Below are 18,419 nucleotides of genomic sequence, written 5' to 3' on the forward strand. Positions count from 1 at the left end.
GGACAGAAAATGGACCAAGCAGGAGGGCAAAAATACAGTACAAGCCATCACAATAAAACAACGATAGAAACTCAAGATAAGATGCAAACGGTAGCAGTGCTACTGAAACAAGTAATTTCTCGAACTAGCACAATAACTAACGAAGCAATAAAGAAGATGAAACACTTACGAAATCATAAACAGGTTCACTATTAACATTCCGCTTCCCTTCACTGGAGTCACAAGAAAGCAAATTCGCGATTACAACAGAGTTGATTATGCCCTTATTAACACCGAACTCGAAGAGTTTGCCGACAAAATACTACTGCCTTTCTTTCAAGATAGGTCAATCAATGATAATTGGATTCACTTCCGAGAAAAGCCGTCAGAATTAGTAGCCAAATACGTCCCGCTCATCACTATAACTAATGATAAATCCAACCCTTGGTTCACGAAACTCCATCACAGAATGAGAAATAAGAAAAAACGGCTGTACAAAAATGCAAAGCGCGTGAGTTCTCCAAGTGCTTGGAATAAATACAAAAACTATCTAAACACTTACTGCTCTGCTATTTGCGACGCTAAAGATAAATATTATTCACAAGACCTTCCAGCACTGCTCAAGAACAATCCCAGCAAGTTCTGGAAGGTAATAGGTCGGCGTAACATTAGTAACGATATTTCAATACATGACAACAACAACATTCCCTACTCTGATGCTGACAGCGCAACTGCATTTAACTCATTTTTCACATCTGTATTCACTAGAGAAGACAGTTCCTACATTCCTTGCGTGCCCGAATTTGACTACCCATACATGGCTCCGATTGATATTACTCTCGAAGGCATAACCCGATTGATCACTAACCTGAAAGTGTCTTCTTCATGTGGTGTCGATGAAATTAATTCTAAAATATTAAAGAACACCCTATCCGCGTCTAGTAACATCTTACTTCATATCTTTCGCCAGTCATTATTAACAGGCATGCTTCCGAATCACTGGAAAATAGCAAAAGTGGTAGCAGTTTACAAAAGTGGCAATAAACATGCGCGTGAAAACTATCGCCCAATTTCTCTAACATGTATCTGCTGCAAGATGCTCGAGCACATTATTGCGTCTCATATTTACGGTCACTTGGAATCTGTTCATTTCTTTTTCCCCAATCAGCATGGCTTTAGGAAAGGCTTTTCATGTGAATCACAGTTATTCGAATTCACTACTGACCTTCATCCGAACATGAACAACAACTTACAATCTGATTGTGCATTCCTCGATTTCGCAAAAGCATTTCATCGTGTCGCTCAATGTCGCTTAATATCTAAGCTTTCGGCACTCAAACTAGATGCTCTAACTTTGTCATGGCTCCGTAATTTTCTTTCGAATCGGCAACAGTTCACAGTCATTAATAATCACTTATCTCCTCTTTCTGATGTTACGTCAGGTGTGCCACAAGGTGTGCCTTGGTCAGGTGTGCCTTGGTCCCTTACTTTTCTAAATTTACATAAATGACCTGCCGTGCAACATTTCATCCCGCATACGAATATTTGCTGACGATTGTATTGTATACCGATCCATAAAGAGTACTGACGACCACATTTCACTTCAAAGTGACCTGGATTTAATTCATGATTGGTGTAGAACATGGCTAATGACCCTAAATGTTTCCAAGTGTAAAATAATCTCTTTTTCTCGAAAATCGGCAAACTCTTACTTCCCTTACCACATTAATAACAACATATTAGGTCGGGCTACACAATACAAATACTTAGGCGTTCACTTCTCACCGAACCTTTCTTGGACTGCTCACATAACCACCATTGCTGCCAATGCTTCACGATCATTAGGTTTCCTGCGCCGCAACTTACAAAGCACTGCTGCTAAAGTGCGTAAACTAGCCTATTTAAATTTTGTTAGATCTCAGCTCGAGTAAGCGTCTTCCATCTGGTCTCCTCACCAAAAGTACTTAATTGACATGCTAGAAGCAATCCAAAATAGGGCTAGTCGATTTATTTCACGAAATTATAGTTTTCAATCAAGCGTTACCCAAATAAAGCTGGAACTTTCTCTCCTTCCATTAAGAACTCGTCGAGACATAGCCCTTTTATCTCTGTTTCACAAATTAATCCATGCCACTCAGTCACCTTTATCGCACCTGCAACGACCCTCTTATTCATCAACCAGATCGCACAATAACCTCAACTACACGCGCATTTATGGCAGTACTCACGCCTTTAACTTTTCTCCGCTCCCACGTGCTATATGTCTATGGAATGATCTTCCAAACTGCATTGCATCGCAGCGCAACCACGGCACGTTTCATAATCATCTGGTCAAACATTATGTAGATAACACATAGCAAGTTTTCTTTGCCCGAGTCATGCCTGTTTTTTTTGTTTTATTTTGTCACACCCTGTTTATCAGCCCATTTGCCTTCCTGTGTATTTGCTCATGTTCTTTTTTTCCCGTTATTATTATGTCGTATTTATATTCTATTTTTTTATTCAAAGTTTTTCTGCATGTATTTTGTACTGTCGTGATAATTTCTAATCAGCTTTTAGAATGTAACAGTGTTTGTTTCTACGCATTTTTGGTTTCTTCTAGCTACTGTTGCACATATATATTGCTCCCCCCTTACTCAATGCCTCCCTGGAGGCCTGTAAGGTACCTCTAAATAAATAAATAAATAACAAATCACTGTGCCAAACACAAAGCGAAAAAAACCTTACAAAATGAAGGAATTAAAATACATACAAAACAGTGGGTTGCAAACACTGCGTATGTTAAACCTAGTTTTGGAAGAAAATTATTCACTCTTGGGCAAAGCACTTTGATTGCAGTACTTCTACAGGGTTGGGATTCAATTCGCCTATATTGCGCGGAAAAAAGAACTATTCATGTGTTTAGAAAAAATTGCAGAAAGGGAAAGCTAATGGCTGTCTTGCTCTGCTTGTACTTCGAGGTCTTACTTAACGAGACAGCTCAAGTCCGATTACTCTATTCATAAGGCTATGTGAAAACCGGAGCAGACTAACTTCCCATCTGTGCTCTACTCTATTGATTATTCGTAAGCCTTAATAAAGACTGTGAATCTCCTTTCTTATAGTTTCCAAACATAAATCTCATGACCTTCGTTTGGACACGCTGTAATTTTAATATAACCTTTTTAGAATCGAAATTCCTCGCAACTGCCCTATACTCCGGTTTTGATCGGACAACCGCCTCCTATTGTATGCTGACTTTTTGTTATTGACAGGAGCATTTTTAAGCTTGCTTCTCAAGGACCACAACTTGCACAACGCTGTGGAACACGTACGAGAAATGTGGCTGGATCGAGGAAGTTAATTACTTAATATGGCAGCCAAATAGTGGTGTTTTTCCACCTAAGATATCATTTTGTCATTAAGTACATAAGAAAATACGCTAGGCTCTTTTTTTTCAAGTGACGCGCAGAAAAAATGTCTTGTGTACAAAGATTTGTGCATGCAGTTGTGGGGCCATATCTTTTTCAAAAACGCAAAATTAACCAACTAGCCTGGCAAAATAAGCTAGTGCAGTCCATGCCACAAAGTTCACACTAATCACGGATTTCAATAATAAATTTCAGTACGAATTCCTGATCGTTTTGGAAAACTGTTTATCTAAAATAGACACATATTCATCCGCACATAAATTAACATGTACGTCATCCGGAATTTCGTGTCTTACATTATTAATATAGATTAAAAATAAAAGTGGTCCTAATAACCTGCCTTGCGGTACCACTGAAGACATCTGACGGACATGGAAGAATATTTGTTAATTTCTACGAATTGCTGTCTTTGTCGGAGACAGGTCTGGATTCATGATATTAGTAGGAAGACCAGCAGTGCCAGAGCAATGGCCTGCAGAAATTCGCTCCTTTTTGATTATTCTGCGTTTACAAAAGCTTAAATCTTTTTTTTTCCGCTGTGCGTGGAAAGCAAAACTCTCAAACCTTCAGTGAGTTCCAGTGTACAATTGGGATATCATTTCGATTTAATATCCAGCCTGGCTTACTTTAATATAACAATTCCTTGGCGAATCGAGCGAAATTTGGAGTTTTGCTTTCTTTTCTCTTGGCTGAAGCGAGGCCACGCCCTAGGCTTCAGCCAACAACTAAGAGGGGAGGGGGGTGTGGAAACCGTTCGCACAATGAGAAAAGGTAGGAGATTAAAAGTGGCATGGATTCAATCTGGAAATCTTCATATCTTACCACCCCAGCTAATGTCACTGTATATGTGGTATAAGTTCAGTGGCTCGAAACAACAGCCGCATTATAAAGTTGTGCCCGAGGAACAAAATAATAAACAAGTAAGCAATTGCTCATTTGTTCACTACATATTTTAACTGCTCACTGCCTGGCGCATAATATCTGCCTTATTCTTTGGAAAATCTGCACAAACCTCATTTTCTTATGTTTTATTAGTCTTAAAAAGGAATTTTACTCGACAAAAATAAACACATAGTACGTACGTACGGTGTGCCTACGCAAATACGGATTATGAAATATAGGTTCAAGTTTCAAGCTACAAAGCTAGCTTATTTAGAAGAAATTAACCACTGGTTTGATATTTGTGCTCGCACACACATACACACACATACAAACTCACACACACCCACCCACCCACCCACCCACCAACACACACACACACACGCACGCACGCACGCACGCACGCACGCACACACACACACACACACACACACACACGACAAACAAGCACACACACACACACACAGGCACCGCGGTGGCTCAGTGGTTATGGAGCTGGGGCTGCTGACCCGAAAGACACGGGTTCGATTCCGGCCGCGGTGGTTGAATTTCTTTGGAGGAGAAATCCTAGAGGCCCGTGTACTGTGTGTTGTCGGTGCAGGTAAAAGAACCCCAGGTGGTCGAAATTTCCGGAGCCCTCTACTACGGCGTCTCTCATAGCCTTAGTCGCATTGGGAAGTTAAACCCCATAAACCAAACCACATACACAGACACACGCACACATATACGTACATACATACACACATATTTTTTTGCGCACTCATGAAAAAAGCGCACATTCTCGTGCCCGCAGAAGCACAGGAGTGCCGGTGGGCGGGCCGAGGGAATCAGCAGCGCGTGCTCCTCACAAAAAATAAACAATAGTAAACTAAAGGTAAATGAAAACATACAATAAAGTACGTGGCGAAAACAGGTTAACGTGGTGTACGGCGTAGTTTGGCTAAACAACCAGTTTAAAGTTTCTCATTTAACTTCAACAAAATAAGGCTACTGTACATAAAATAATAGGGTACATGAAATGCACGACACCTTTTTCTTTAGTTCGTATGTACCCTCGGTAGTTTAAAAAGTTATTTTCTGCGAAACACTCTAGGTTTCTCCTGAGGAAGGTTGTATTTATTCGAAAAAACTTTCTTGTGGCAGCTACAAAAGCAAGAAGATCTGATAGAGAGTAGATATCTCTAAAATTTAGTTTATAACTATTCTTGGTGTTTTCCGGGACTGTTCGTTACATAATCTTGCAATAACATGATTCACATTTTGCGGCGTAGTCGCCAGTTGCCAGAAAAATAGATTACGTTGCCGCCATGTGCTTCTCGCAAAATATTTAGGTTACAACAAGTCATCGTTGTAAGAATCACGCTTAATTTCTCTAAGATTTCTTTCGTTGCTTCAGCGTTTGACTTTGGACAGTTTGGTAATGCATCTTAATTCTTGTTTTTTCTCCATAAGCAACGTTTCACGAAATCGATTTTTAAACTTTGAAACCTCTGGAAAGCCGGAAAGGAGCAAATAAAAATCAACAGCACTTCGAAAGAACGTTTCCAGCAGTATTTCACGGCAACCGGAGGCTGTCATCGCTCTTGGTAAACGACGTGTTCATCAGAGCGAAGGAAGGGTTGTCGAAAGATGAAACTATTTTTTTTGACGAGAAAAGACACTGGCGGCCGTCCTTAACTCAGTGGAGATTGATAGCGCGCCCTCCACACTTATGCTCAATTTCGGTGTTGTTCAAAGGATGGTACGTCAGACAAACACCTTACAAACGGCGATGCATTCGGGATGTTCTTGTCGTTGGCACTGTAATCTTCGAGCAGTGTAATCGATATAAAAGGCGCAATACACCTCGAAAGCTTTGACTACTTTTAGACTGCACTTCTGAAATGTACAACGCAGGCATTGCTTCTTGTTATAGCAGTTATAAACAGCTCGAACAATGCACATTCACTTTTAATAGTGAAAATGAACACAGGGAGACTTCTGGTCCAAATGTAAAGTGTGCTCGGTTAATAATTTGGTCTGAATTCAATATTGGCGCCTAAATAACCCACCAGAGTTGATAATGTAAGAATAAAACAGCATTTCTACAATGCAATCCGGTTATCCTCAAATTGACTTCACAGGTATGCGAAAGATTGCCAGACATCACACTGTTGTCAGTGAAATATTTTTCTCAAGACCAGCTGCAACGCCTAATATTGTAAATGAAGCCCAGTCCGCAGTATGCGCACTAAAACTTTGTGTTTAGTAATACAAACCTCTTTTATTTGATAAGCATCCACTGAGCGCCATTAGTAAATTATATGGGTGTGAACATGCTATGTAAATATTTTATTGTTGTTTTTGATGGAGGAAAAGAACACCGAAACAGTATACGAGAACTTTCTGCAGTGTGGGCGCAAGTGGTTTCATCTCTACTGGCGAACAGCTTAAAATCAGGCCGAAAAATCTACTGCTACGGCAATTTTCACCTTGCAATCTATTTCCTCCTAATTTATTTGCCTAACTCTGTGACGACACCCATTTTCATGTTGTCTGTTTACGTCATACGTCTCTGCAGTTTGGTCCCATCCATTGTTTGCAGTAGGAATACAATGCGCATATTGTAGATTTCTGCAAATCAAGGTTACAGATTATTCAGAAAGAGATGTGTTGTGCTGGGTGTTATGGCCCGTAGGCAGCTAAGGCTATCATGGGCCAAGCAGAAGGTACAAAAACGTTTTCTGCAGAAATTTGTAAACTTCGGCGGTCGTTGGTCTAGAGGGCTTGAAACGTTACTTTTATTGCCTAGTGATCATGAAGGAAAGGCTTTTTAAAAATGGCCACTAGCGAAAGCTTCGAAGAGGGTCGGGTAACCTGAGAGGCCATTCTTGGCTGAGCAGGGATCTCGAGGCCCCTAAACAATCAAATAAAGACCTTAGCCTTCTTCCCAGGTGTGAGAAATCTGCCAAAGTGTATTGTAAAATCAAGCGAAGCACTCGGTAAGAACTCGCAGTTTCTGAAGCAAAACTGCTTCTTTTAGAAGGCTATAAACACAAGACATGAAAACAATTGCATTATTGCTCAAGAGTAGCGCTAGGTTAATAGGAATGAATTCATTACAAAATTCATCAAGAAACTTCTTTCTTATTTTTCTCTAGTTTTGAGCATGCGAATGAAATATGGTTTAATGTGAGCTCGTCTCATCTTTCGCGAACAGGTTACAAACAGGTTTGTGTTGTATTGTCAGTACGTAGTTATGTCTCAGTTGTGTATGTCCTACGCGAAGGCGACACTTTGCGGATAGTATTACTTTCCGGATATATATTTCACTTCTGGCGAAATAAATATCGAGTTGCTAGTAGCGCCTTGTGCACTGTTGTTCTTCCTTCGTCCCGTGTCTAGACCTGTTTTACTTAGATATAAGTTCACTTCAGTGAGCCATTCCTGTTGTCTTAGCCTGTTATACGTATGTGGTGCAGGCAGGAGCCTATTATTTTTATTTCCTTTTCGGTTGCCCCAACCTATTATTTGTCTGCATGACTTCCGTTCTCCCAACGTGGGCTTTATGAAATGTAGCTTGTTTAGTTCATAATCCCTCTATTTCTGCCACTTCTTCTTCAATTTATTATGTGTCCACTTCATGCAGCCTTTGTAAGGTATGTCCAATTTTTTTATTTCATCATTCGGAGCTCTTATAGCAGCTCAGTCGGCTCTCACGTTACCCTCTGTGCCGACGTGGCTCGAGACCAAGCAGAACCTTACCATATATCTTTGTGTTGTTACTTTTTCAGTTGTTTATGACGCTGCGTACTAAGGGACCAACTGCATTTATTGGTTTGGTTTATTGGGGCTTAACGTCCCAAAGCGACTCAGGTTATGAGGGACGCCGTAGTGAAGGGCTCCGGAAATTTCGACCACCTGGGGTTCTTTAACGTGCACTGACATCGCACAGCACACGGGCCTCTACAATTTCGCCTTCATCGAAATTCAGCCGCCGCATACATGTCGAGTCATTGGCAGGCTGTCCTGTATATGGGAGGCAGTGGGTCCAATGTCCCCGGTGCCGGTGGCGAAATGCTACCCAGGTTGGCCTGCCCTAGACGGGCAGTCGCATATGCCCGTCTTCCTTCGCACGGAGGATCTTTGGCAAAGCAACTGCATTTATTGACTGTAGCGCTGTGGGTAGGCTCAAGGAATCGATGTAGATTATACTTTTCTCGATGTTCTCGTGTACCATTTTCCCACAGCTATACACACTGCATAACATCCGGCAGTAAAGATTGATGCGTATATATTCTATATTCTATATTCTCCTGACATCGTCGTCATTACGGAAACCTCGCTTCATCCCGAATTTCATGACTCGGAAGTAGTGCAATGTCTTATAGCCTCCTTCGTACAGATCGTGATGGTCGCGGTGGGAGCGTGGCCCTAGTAATCAAGAACAATATTCCATTAAAAAACACTCTGGTAAACCTGGCCGCCAAAGTGCCTGGTGCACCCCTAACGTGTGCGGCAAGCCGGTCCTGTTAAGGGGTGTGTACAGACGTCCTAAGGCTCCTGTCGAATTCATGTTGCAATTGCATGACTTTCTTCGAACCAAGGTAAATGCCAGAACTAAACTGATATTAACCGGAGATTACAGTTTTGAAGGAATAGACTGGGATAGCCGTACATTTGGTACTAGGGAAAAGGAAAGCTGTGAGCTACTAATCAATTTAATGTTTCGGTTCTTGTTAGCTCAGCTAGTTAACCATCCAACTAGACAGCAGTGAGACGCCCCGTGAGTGCTGGATCTCGCATTTGTCTCCAACACTCTCAAACTAAACAAGTAATCAGCATAGAAGATAGTATTTCTGATCACAACATGACTTCTTTGGTCTTTTGCGATCTATTGTCTCAGGCTGTCAACAAATGCCATCCTTACGTTGATCTCAAAGATTACAATAGAGCAGGTGATACCAGCATCATGGGCGGTTTCGGAACTGTGTTTGAGGATTTTTCAGTGCTCCTTTCATATGATTTTAATAGTTTGTGGTTAAAATTTAAGGGTGCAATAAAACATTGCGAAGAATGTTTTGTTCCCACAATACGTAAGAGAACACACAGAAAAACACCTTGAATCACCCCCAATATTATCCACTTGAAGCGTCAATTACGGAGGATGCGCAGAAAAAAACATAACCCCTTGGCCATCGCGCAGCTGTCTGCTACGTTGAAAGTGGAATTTAAAAAAGCCAGAGATAACTTCTCCAATACTCTCACAAACTTCATGCACAATCAGCCGCAAAAATTTTGGCGCTATCTATCAAAGCCTGAAAACCCCATAGTACAAATCGAACTCGCTGGATCTCTAACATATGATGCACATGCTGTCGCTAACGCTTTCAACGCCCATTTCCAATCTGTATTCATACGTCCTTCTTGTGAAGGTGCCGTCACGTTTGCATGTGACTCAGTGATGGCCGACGTCGTTCTAACTGAGCCCGGTATACTGAACCTGCTCTTGAATATGGACATGAAAAAAACTTCTGTTCCCCAACGCGTTTCTAAACCGATATGCTGCCTACTAGCTCCGTTCTTACACAAAATTTTTATCACATCGCTTCCAACAGCTGCACAGTCTTCCGACTGGCTCATTGCAAAAGTAATTCCGGTTCACAAAGGTGGCAATGGACTGCACATAGACAGCGCGAACGACGACAGCACAAGAGACAAGTAAACGGACGACACAGCGCTGTCTCTTGTGCTTGCCGTCGTGCGCTGTTCATTCAAGATGCTTAACCAACTAGCCCGCCAAAACATGTAAATGCACATAGACACCTACCGGTCAATCTCTCCAACTAGTTGCGGCTGCAAATTAATGGAAAACATCATTAACAAGTCCATCACTAGTTACTTAGAAAGTAATAACAATCTACCCTAGACAGCATGGCTTCAGGAAGGGTCTTTCCACGGTGACACAGCTCTTAGAAAGTTCCCATGACTTAGCGGAGATAATCAATTGCGGCTTGAAGGAGACGCGATATTCATAGATTTTTTCAAAGCGTTTCATCGGGTGCCTCATCCTCAATTGGTTGAAGAACTTAAACTTATTTGCATTGAATCTCACATTGTGGCATGAATATCATGTTATCTTTCACAGCGCTCCCAATACAAAACGATAACCAATGCTAACTCGGAGAGTCCTGACATGTTTTCTGGTGTGCCACAGGGCTGTGTGTTGGGTCCATTGCTCTTTCTGGTGTACATCAATGACATCCTATCATATGTTGAACCAAACGTAACAGTACGACTTTTCGCAGACGAATGTGTTCTCTACACAACCTTTAGGTCCCTGGACGACCAAATTATTTATTTATTTATTTACAATACCCCTAAGGGCCCTCGTGCGAGGGTATTACATAGGGGGGGGGGGGGGCGATACAGGCATAAAAATATGGCACAGGAATTTGTACAAAATACACGTAATAATGAATTAAAACTAGTAATGTACACAAATAATGACAACAAACAACGCAGAATAAAATACTCAGTAAATGCACATAATACAACAAAAATACCAAATCTGTTAGTCCATGGTTTGCTTTAGCGAATGCTGAAACGATTGTAGGTTAACCTCAGTAGCTATGTGTGATGGCAAGTTATTCCAATCTATTATAGTGCGAAGAATGAATGATTTCGCGTAGAGCAATGAACGGCATGTGATGCGTTTTATTTTGTTAACGTAGTCACGGCGAGGAAAGACTGCAGGGTGTGGCAAAAAGAAGTCGTCGTGGAGGATGGGATGGTGATACAGTTTGTGAAGCAAGGTTAGGCGAGCGAAATGGCGTCGACATGATAGCGGTTCCAACTCGGCACGTTGTTTTAATGCTGTGACACTGGTGAAGCGTGAATAATCTGAAAAGATGAAGCTAACAGCACGGTTTTGCAGGGATTCAAGGTTGTTTATGATGTAAGCTTGATGAGGGTCCCATATGGCAGAAGCATACTCAACTTTCGGGCGGATTAGCGTGATGTAAGCAAGTTTTTTTAAGAGTGAAGGCGCGTGTTTGAGATTATGCCTAAGAAGGCCGAGTGCGCGATTTGCTGATGCTAAGATTGTGTTAATATGGTAATTCCAAGTTAGGTCAAACTGAAAGTGAACTCCTAGGTACTTGTAAGTTGTTGTAAGTTCAACTCTATCGTTATTGAGGAAGTAGGTTGTAGCAATTCGAGTGGAACGGTTAGTAAACGACATTAACTTTGTTTTAGATGCATTTAGAGACATTAGCCAGGAAGAACACCAAGCCGTTACAGCGTTTGAAAACCAACACGTGTAGCACGAAAACGCGGACAAGTGACCTTGAAGTTACGGTCGACGGTCACGCGGTTACTGCCTTGGTCGACACGGGAGCAGTCATGAGCGGGCCATTCGCTGTTCGGCTCAGGAAAGTGACAACAATTTGGGATGGCCCGTTGATCCGCACCGCAGGTGGTAACCTGATTACGCCGTCAGGACGCTGCACCGCGAGAGTTACTGTAAATGGGAGAACCTATGCTACAACCTTCCTGGTCCTACAGCAATGCTCGCGAGACGTGATTTTGGGAATGGACTTCCTGAATGAACATCGGGCGATCATCGACCTTCGATCTAAGTCGATCAAGCTTTCTACGGAGAATGCCATACCTGCTGCGACGAACGCAACTCATCACTTTGCCTTAAACGTCCTCGACAAAGCATTGAGCGTGCCGCCCCGATCGAGTCTCCTCGCCTGCATAGGTACTGGAGACGTCGAAACTGCCGAAGGCGTCATCGAGGGGAACACCCAGCTACTCCTGGATCGAGGACTGGCCGTCGCAAGGGGAGTCGCCCAAATCCGAAATGGCCAAGGCCAGGTGTTGCTAACCAACTTCACCGAAGAATACCGGCATCTAAACAAAGGCACGACGATCGCTTTCCTCGACGAGCTGGCAGACATCAGAGACGTATTTGCCCTACCCGACCAACCCGCAGAACCATCTGACCAAGGCCATCAACCCACGTTCGACATCAACCCGGCATTGCCCCGGAGCAGACAAGACCAAATACGCAGTCTTCTTCAAAGGTACATCGATTGCTTCTCATCAGCATCGAATGTGCGACGAACCCGGCTTGCCAAGCACCGCATTGTCACAGACGAACACGCGCGACCACTGCGACAGAGCCCCTACCGCGTATCGCCGCTAGAACGCCAAGCACTCCGCAAGCAAGTTGAGGAAATGCTTCGTGACGACGTCATACAGCCATCGAGGAGCCCCTGGGCAGCACCGGTCGTCCTAGTGAAAAAGAAAGACGGCACCCTTCGCTTTTGCGTCGATTACCGCCGCCTGAACAACATTACGAAGAAGGATGTCTACCCCCTCCCCCGCATCGACGATACACTGGACCGGCTGTGCAACGCTAAGTACTTCTCATCGATGGACCTGAAGAGCGGCTACTGGCAAATTGAAGTCGACGAAAGAGATCGCGAGAAGACTGCGTTCATCACGCCAGACGGACTCTTCGAGTTCAAGGTGATGCCATTCGGCCTCTGCTCTGCCCCAGCGACGTTCCAGCGAGTAATGGATACGGTGCTCGCAGGCTTGAAGTGGCAGATTTTCCTAGTCTACTTAGATGACGTTGTTGTCTTCTCCTCAAGCTTTGAAGACCACCTCAGAAGGCTTCGGATAGTGCTGGAAACGATCAAGTCTTCAGGCCTGACACTGAAACCAGAGAAGTGCCACTTCGCCTACGCGGAGCTGCTGTTCCTTGGTCACGTCGTAAGCAAGGATGGAGTTCGCCCAGACCCCCAGAAGACGGCTGCGATCGCAGAGTTTCCACAGCCTAATGACAAGAAGGCTATACGCAGATTCCTTGGATTGTGCGCTTATTACCGACGATTCGTCAAGAGCTTTTCGCGCATCGCTGAACCTTTGACTCAACTTACCAAGGCTGACGTGCCTTTTAAATGGGAAAGGCCACAAGAGGAAGCTTTCAACGAGCTGAAGCGCCGCTTACAGTCCCCTCCTGTGCTCGGGCACTTTGATGAAAACGCCGAAACCGAAGTTCATACCGATGCAAGTTGTGTGGGCTTAGAAGCGGTGCCCGTTCAGAAAAATGGCAGACGGGAGAAAGTTATCGCGTACGCTAGCCGTTCACTGTCGAGAGCCGAAGCCAACTATTCGACGACAGAGAAAGAATGTCTCGCCATTATTTGGGCCACGTCCAAATTTCGCCCCTACCTATACGGACGACCATTCAAGGTTGTGAGCGATCACCATGCTCTGTGCTGGCTGGCCAATTTGAAAGATCCCTCCGGCCGCCTTGCTCGTTGGAGCCTGCGTCTTGAAGAATTCGACATAACTGTAGTCTACAAATCTGGCTGCAAGCATTCCGATGCAGACTGCTTGTCACGAGCTCCTGTCGACGCAGCACCCGAAGAGGAAGACGACGACGCTTTCTTAGGACCGGTAAGCGCCAGCAGTTTCGGGGAGCAGCAGCGCTCGGATCCTGAATTGCAAAGCCTAGTTGATTACCTGAAAGGCAAGACCGCATCGCCTCCCCGAGGGTTCAAGCGCCAACTGTCGTGCTTCGTCGTTCACAGTAATGTCCTCCTGAAGAAGAACTTCGCGTCCAACAGGACAGTACATCTTCTTGTCGTGCCCAGGAATCTTAGGCAAGAAATTATGCAGGCATGTCATGATGAGCCGACTGCGGGGCATCTCGGGATTGCTCGAACGTTGCACCGCATCCAGGAGAAGTACTATTGGCCGCGGCTAGCTACCGACGTTTCCCATTATGTGAAAACGTGCCGTGAGTGTCAGCGACGCAAAACGCCTCCGATTAGACCAGCCGGACTCCTGAACCCCATACCACCTCCAACTAAGCCCTTTCAGCAAATAGGAATGGACCTCCTCGGCCCCTTTCGGACTTCATCATCAGGTAACAAATGGATCATCGTGGCCACCGACTACATGACCCGATACGCCGAAGCAAAAGCGTTGCCTAATGGTACCGCAACGGAAGTCGCAAAATTTTTTGTCGAACAAATTCTCCTGCGACACGGCGCCCCCGAAGTGCTCATCACAGACAGAGGGACGGCATTTACAGCGGAGCTGACGCAAGCCATTTTAAAGTACAGCCAGACAAGCCATCGGAGGACAACTGCCTATCATCCGCAAACCAACGGACTGACAGAGCGTCTGAACAAGACCATCGCAGACATGCTCTCCATGTACATCGACGCCGAACACAAGACGTGGGACTCTATTCTGCCCTACGTGATCTTCGCCTATAATACTGCCGCCCAGGAGACAACCAGGTTTACTCCATTCCAGCTGGTATACGGCAGGAAGCCCACGACAACACTCGACGCAATGCTCCCGGACGTTTCCGACGAAGACAACCTCAACGTCGCTGCCTACCTTCATCGCGCCGAGGAAGCCCGAAGACTTGCGCGGCTTCGCATTCAAGACCAGCAGCACACCGACGCCCGACGCTACAATCTGCGCCGACGAGACACGCATTACAAGCCAGGTGATCGGGTTTGGATATGGACGCCAGTTCGCCGCCATGGATTGAGCGAAAAGTTGCTGCGACGCTACTTTGGCCCGTACAGGGTTCTCCGCCGCATCGGTGACCTCGACTATGAAGTCATCCCCGACGGCATGACAGCATCTCAGCGACGCCACCCACGCCCGGAAGTCGTACATGTCGTACGCCTGAAGCCATATTATGAACGCTAAAGGACTCGAAGTTTTCATTCTCCGTGTTTATTTTCATTTTAAAGCATCGAGACGATGCTTCTTTGGAAGGGGGGTAATGCCACGTATCATTGTAGTGTTTGTTCGTTCACGCTCAAGGCTGCAGGAAAGGGCCGTTATCATTTTTGTTCGTGACGCGAGAAGCGATCAGTCTAATCTCGATTGATCGCAGCCATGAAAGGCTGCATCTAGGTTTTTCCAGATCACTGTAGATGATCTTGTCCTGCTATCTGGAAGTTTATTTGCCGGCTTTAAATTGAGCGATGCCGCGAGCGGCGGGCATTCGTAGATCGACGATTGACGAGCACGCTTGTTGCTTACGCCGCCACCGAGTGATTCAGTTCTTTTGAGGGCGCAAGTCAGCCCTAATAGAGAGCTTCGTTTGCAAGCATTTCTGGTGTCTTCCTGACTGCTGGACTGCCGTCACTACAACGTGACAATATTCAGCACAGTTGCAAAACATTTGGCAAGAAAACTCATGCGAGCTATTGACCTATAACTACCAGCCGAGATTGGCGGTTTTCTAGGTTTCATGAATGGCACAATCACAAATTTTTTCCACTTGTCTGGCATTTTTCCAGTTTCCCATATTACGTTTCAAAATTTCAGAAGAGCTTCTACAACATATTGACAGAGGTGGGCAAGGATATTATAATGCATTTCATCAGGGCCTGCTGCTGTATGCTTGCCGGCAGTACTCTATAGATTTTGTGTAGCGCAAGTAAATTATTGTCATGTTCATTTCTTCTGCAACTCCTCGGCCTCGTTGCTTGAGCGACATGAGGCACGGGCGCTGGAGGAGTAGCGTAGCGCAAGCAGTAGTTGGGTAGCCTCGGCCGTGCAACGGCTTCTGCGTAGGTCAATGGCGCAGTAATAGGAGCGGGCTGATGTGCGGATGCAGCCAGCTGGACCGGCGAGAGGGCTTCAGCCACACGTTCGGCGATGACACGGAAAATGTAGGACGCCATGTATGGAGATGGCCTGGAGTGGAGTGGCAGAAGAGAAAGCTCACAAGCAACTTCCTCACATATGAAATCTTCCAGCTGTTCCGATAGCGCCGAGTGGTCAGGTGCAGCAGACAACCTACAAGCGACTCGACAGGCGCGGCGGGCAGGCAAGTGAGGAGTCTCTGCTTGCGCAGCTCGTCGTAACTCTGGCAGAAAGTTACAACTTCTGAAACGGTGCGGAAATCTCGGGACAGCAAAATTTGGATTGCGTCCTCCTCGATACCCTTCAGAATGTGCTTTATTTAGTCAGCCTCGGACATCTGGGCGTTGACACGCGAGCACAGGTTGACCACTTATTCAATGTAGCTGGTAAATGTCTCCCGAATGCTACAAACATTCGCGCAAGCGTTGCTCAGCTCGCAGCTTTTGGACAGCAGGACGACCGAACACATCCGAGAGGTTCTTCTTGAAGGTGGCCCACGTGGAGAGGTCACCTTCGTGGTTGCGATGCCGCAGGTTCGCTACACAGGTTAAATAGAAGATGTCGTTGTTCAAATTTGTAGTGTCGTAAAACTTGTTATAACTGCTCACCCGCTCATAGGATGCAAACTAGTCTTCTGCATCGTGGTCGTCTGTCCCACTGAAGAGGGCGGGATCCCGCTGGCGGAAGGAGCCGGAACAGATAACTGCTGGGCCAACCTGCACGGCTTGATGGATGGCGTCGGCGGGCATAACGGATGTCGGTAGCGTGCGGCTGCGGAATTCCAGGGCGTACAGGGACGGCAAACCAACCTCCACCATATGTAAGGGTGGTTTATTTGGTGACGCTGAGGACGACGGAAGCAGCGGTGAAGCAGTGGTGGTCCGTCCTCGGTCAGGCTGTGTAGGCTCTCGCTCGGAGAAATAGCAGTGCGGCTGGGCCAGTGCCCATCTTCATCTTCACACTATCAATATTTTCAGTCGGGAGACAATGCTTGTCAGTATTCTCTTGCTTCCGTCCCGTTCTTCTTTCGGGGTGTTTTTTTTTTCAGAACTGCAGGACTATTTATTTACTGTGATTGATAGGATAGATTGGAAAAGTTATCTTTTTGTAGAAAAATTAAGTGTGGCATGTACTCGCCATCTTTTCAGAGGGCGATGATTTGAAAGTAGGGAGGCAGCTATAAAAAAGAGTGTACTTCAGCCATGGTGCCACCCACCCACCATGTAGCCAAACTAGGGGACTGTACAGGAACATAAAAAATATTGTGACGTGGCGGCCAGCCGAAGATGAGGCGTGATGAACGATGGAGAAGAGATGATTTAATGGCCGCTGGCCTAGCGCGAGCGCTCCGTCCCGCGCCACTGCCAGCTTTGTCTTCCTCGTAACAATATCCTATCCACATCAGCTGTACACCACGGCTATAGCCAAATATGGGCGACTCAGGATAGTTAGGCCACACTAGGGTGATCCTAGCCGCCTAAGAAAAGGGAAAAAATCGAGAAGGGATGTGAGACAGGAAATTTGTGGTAAAGAAGACAGAAAATTGAATTCGAGCGGAGGACAGGAAAATGCGACTGCCGATTTCTCTCGGTTAGGTCAGGCCGGAGGTGCCGTCTACGGGAAGCTGGGGCCAAAGTGATGTGCTGCCTCCACCGATGGGCCTAGGCGGTCTAGGCGCTTGGCTTTGGCTGAACCACCAGGACCCCCTTTTCCAGGGACATGGCTGAGCCACGCACGGCTAAGGGCCGTTTCACATGCATGCGATTCTCGCCTGCGACGCTGCGAATTCTGCATGCGATTCTCGCCTGCGACGCTGTGAATTCTGTTGGTCTGTGACTGGGGAGGGCCGTCGGTCTAGCCGCAGATAGCCTGCGACCGAGTTCCGTCCGGTTGGAATTCAGTCGCAGCGTCGGTGCGTTCGCTCTTTGACTGACCAGTGGGGAGCGCCGAGACAACGCGTGACGTGGGGTCACGTGGGAACAAGCAAAATTGTTTATTCTCATCAAAACATAGGAAATATTGCCTTGCATCTAAAAACACACTGGTCATAACATCATCAACACATTCCGTGCAACGTTTTTGTCGCGTTTAATTGTGGTTGCCTATGCGAACATCGAGCAACCTAGCGTGTCCCTCCGGCCGAATTCGCTGGGTACGCGTTGCATGTGAAAGCACTGAGCGAAAATCGCAGTGCTGCGTCGCCGACTAGGCGGACTATTTTCGTTCTAGTCGCAGCATGTGAAACGGCCCTAAGCGAGGCTGCTGTGGTTCGTGGTGACGCACTGCTCAAACTCGTCCCTCCGCGGTGATGTCTCTGTGGATGCTCGGGGACACGTGGCATCGCAACTCATCAAGATCTGCATGTAGCAGTTGCCCTCGTGAGAGAATAATGAGAAATAATTTTTGTGCCAAACAGGGAACCCATGCATCTCACCAAATCTCAATGCCATGCTTGGTAAAGTTCATGTCAGCATG

The 18,419-nt window shown here is 45.7% G+C and overlaps 1 pseudogene; it reads right to left on the minus strand.

Moving 5' to 3' along the window:
• Positions 1-16,097: 16,097 nt before the first annotated feature.
• Positions 16,098-16,693, minus strand: LOC149346053 (uncharacterized; annotated as a pseudogene).
• Positions 16,694-18,419: the final 1,726 nt, after the last annotated feature.

Source organism: Amblyomma mixtum, chromosome 4 (assembly GCF_055824585.1).
Source record: "Amblyomma mixtum isolate Tamu chromosome 4, ASM5582458v1, whole genome shotgun sequence".
In the NCBI taxonomy this organism is placed as follows: domain Eukaryota; kingdom Metazoa; phylum Arthropoda; class Arachnida; order Ixodida; family Ixodidae; genus Amblyomma; species Amblyomma mixtum.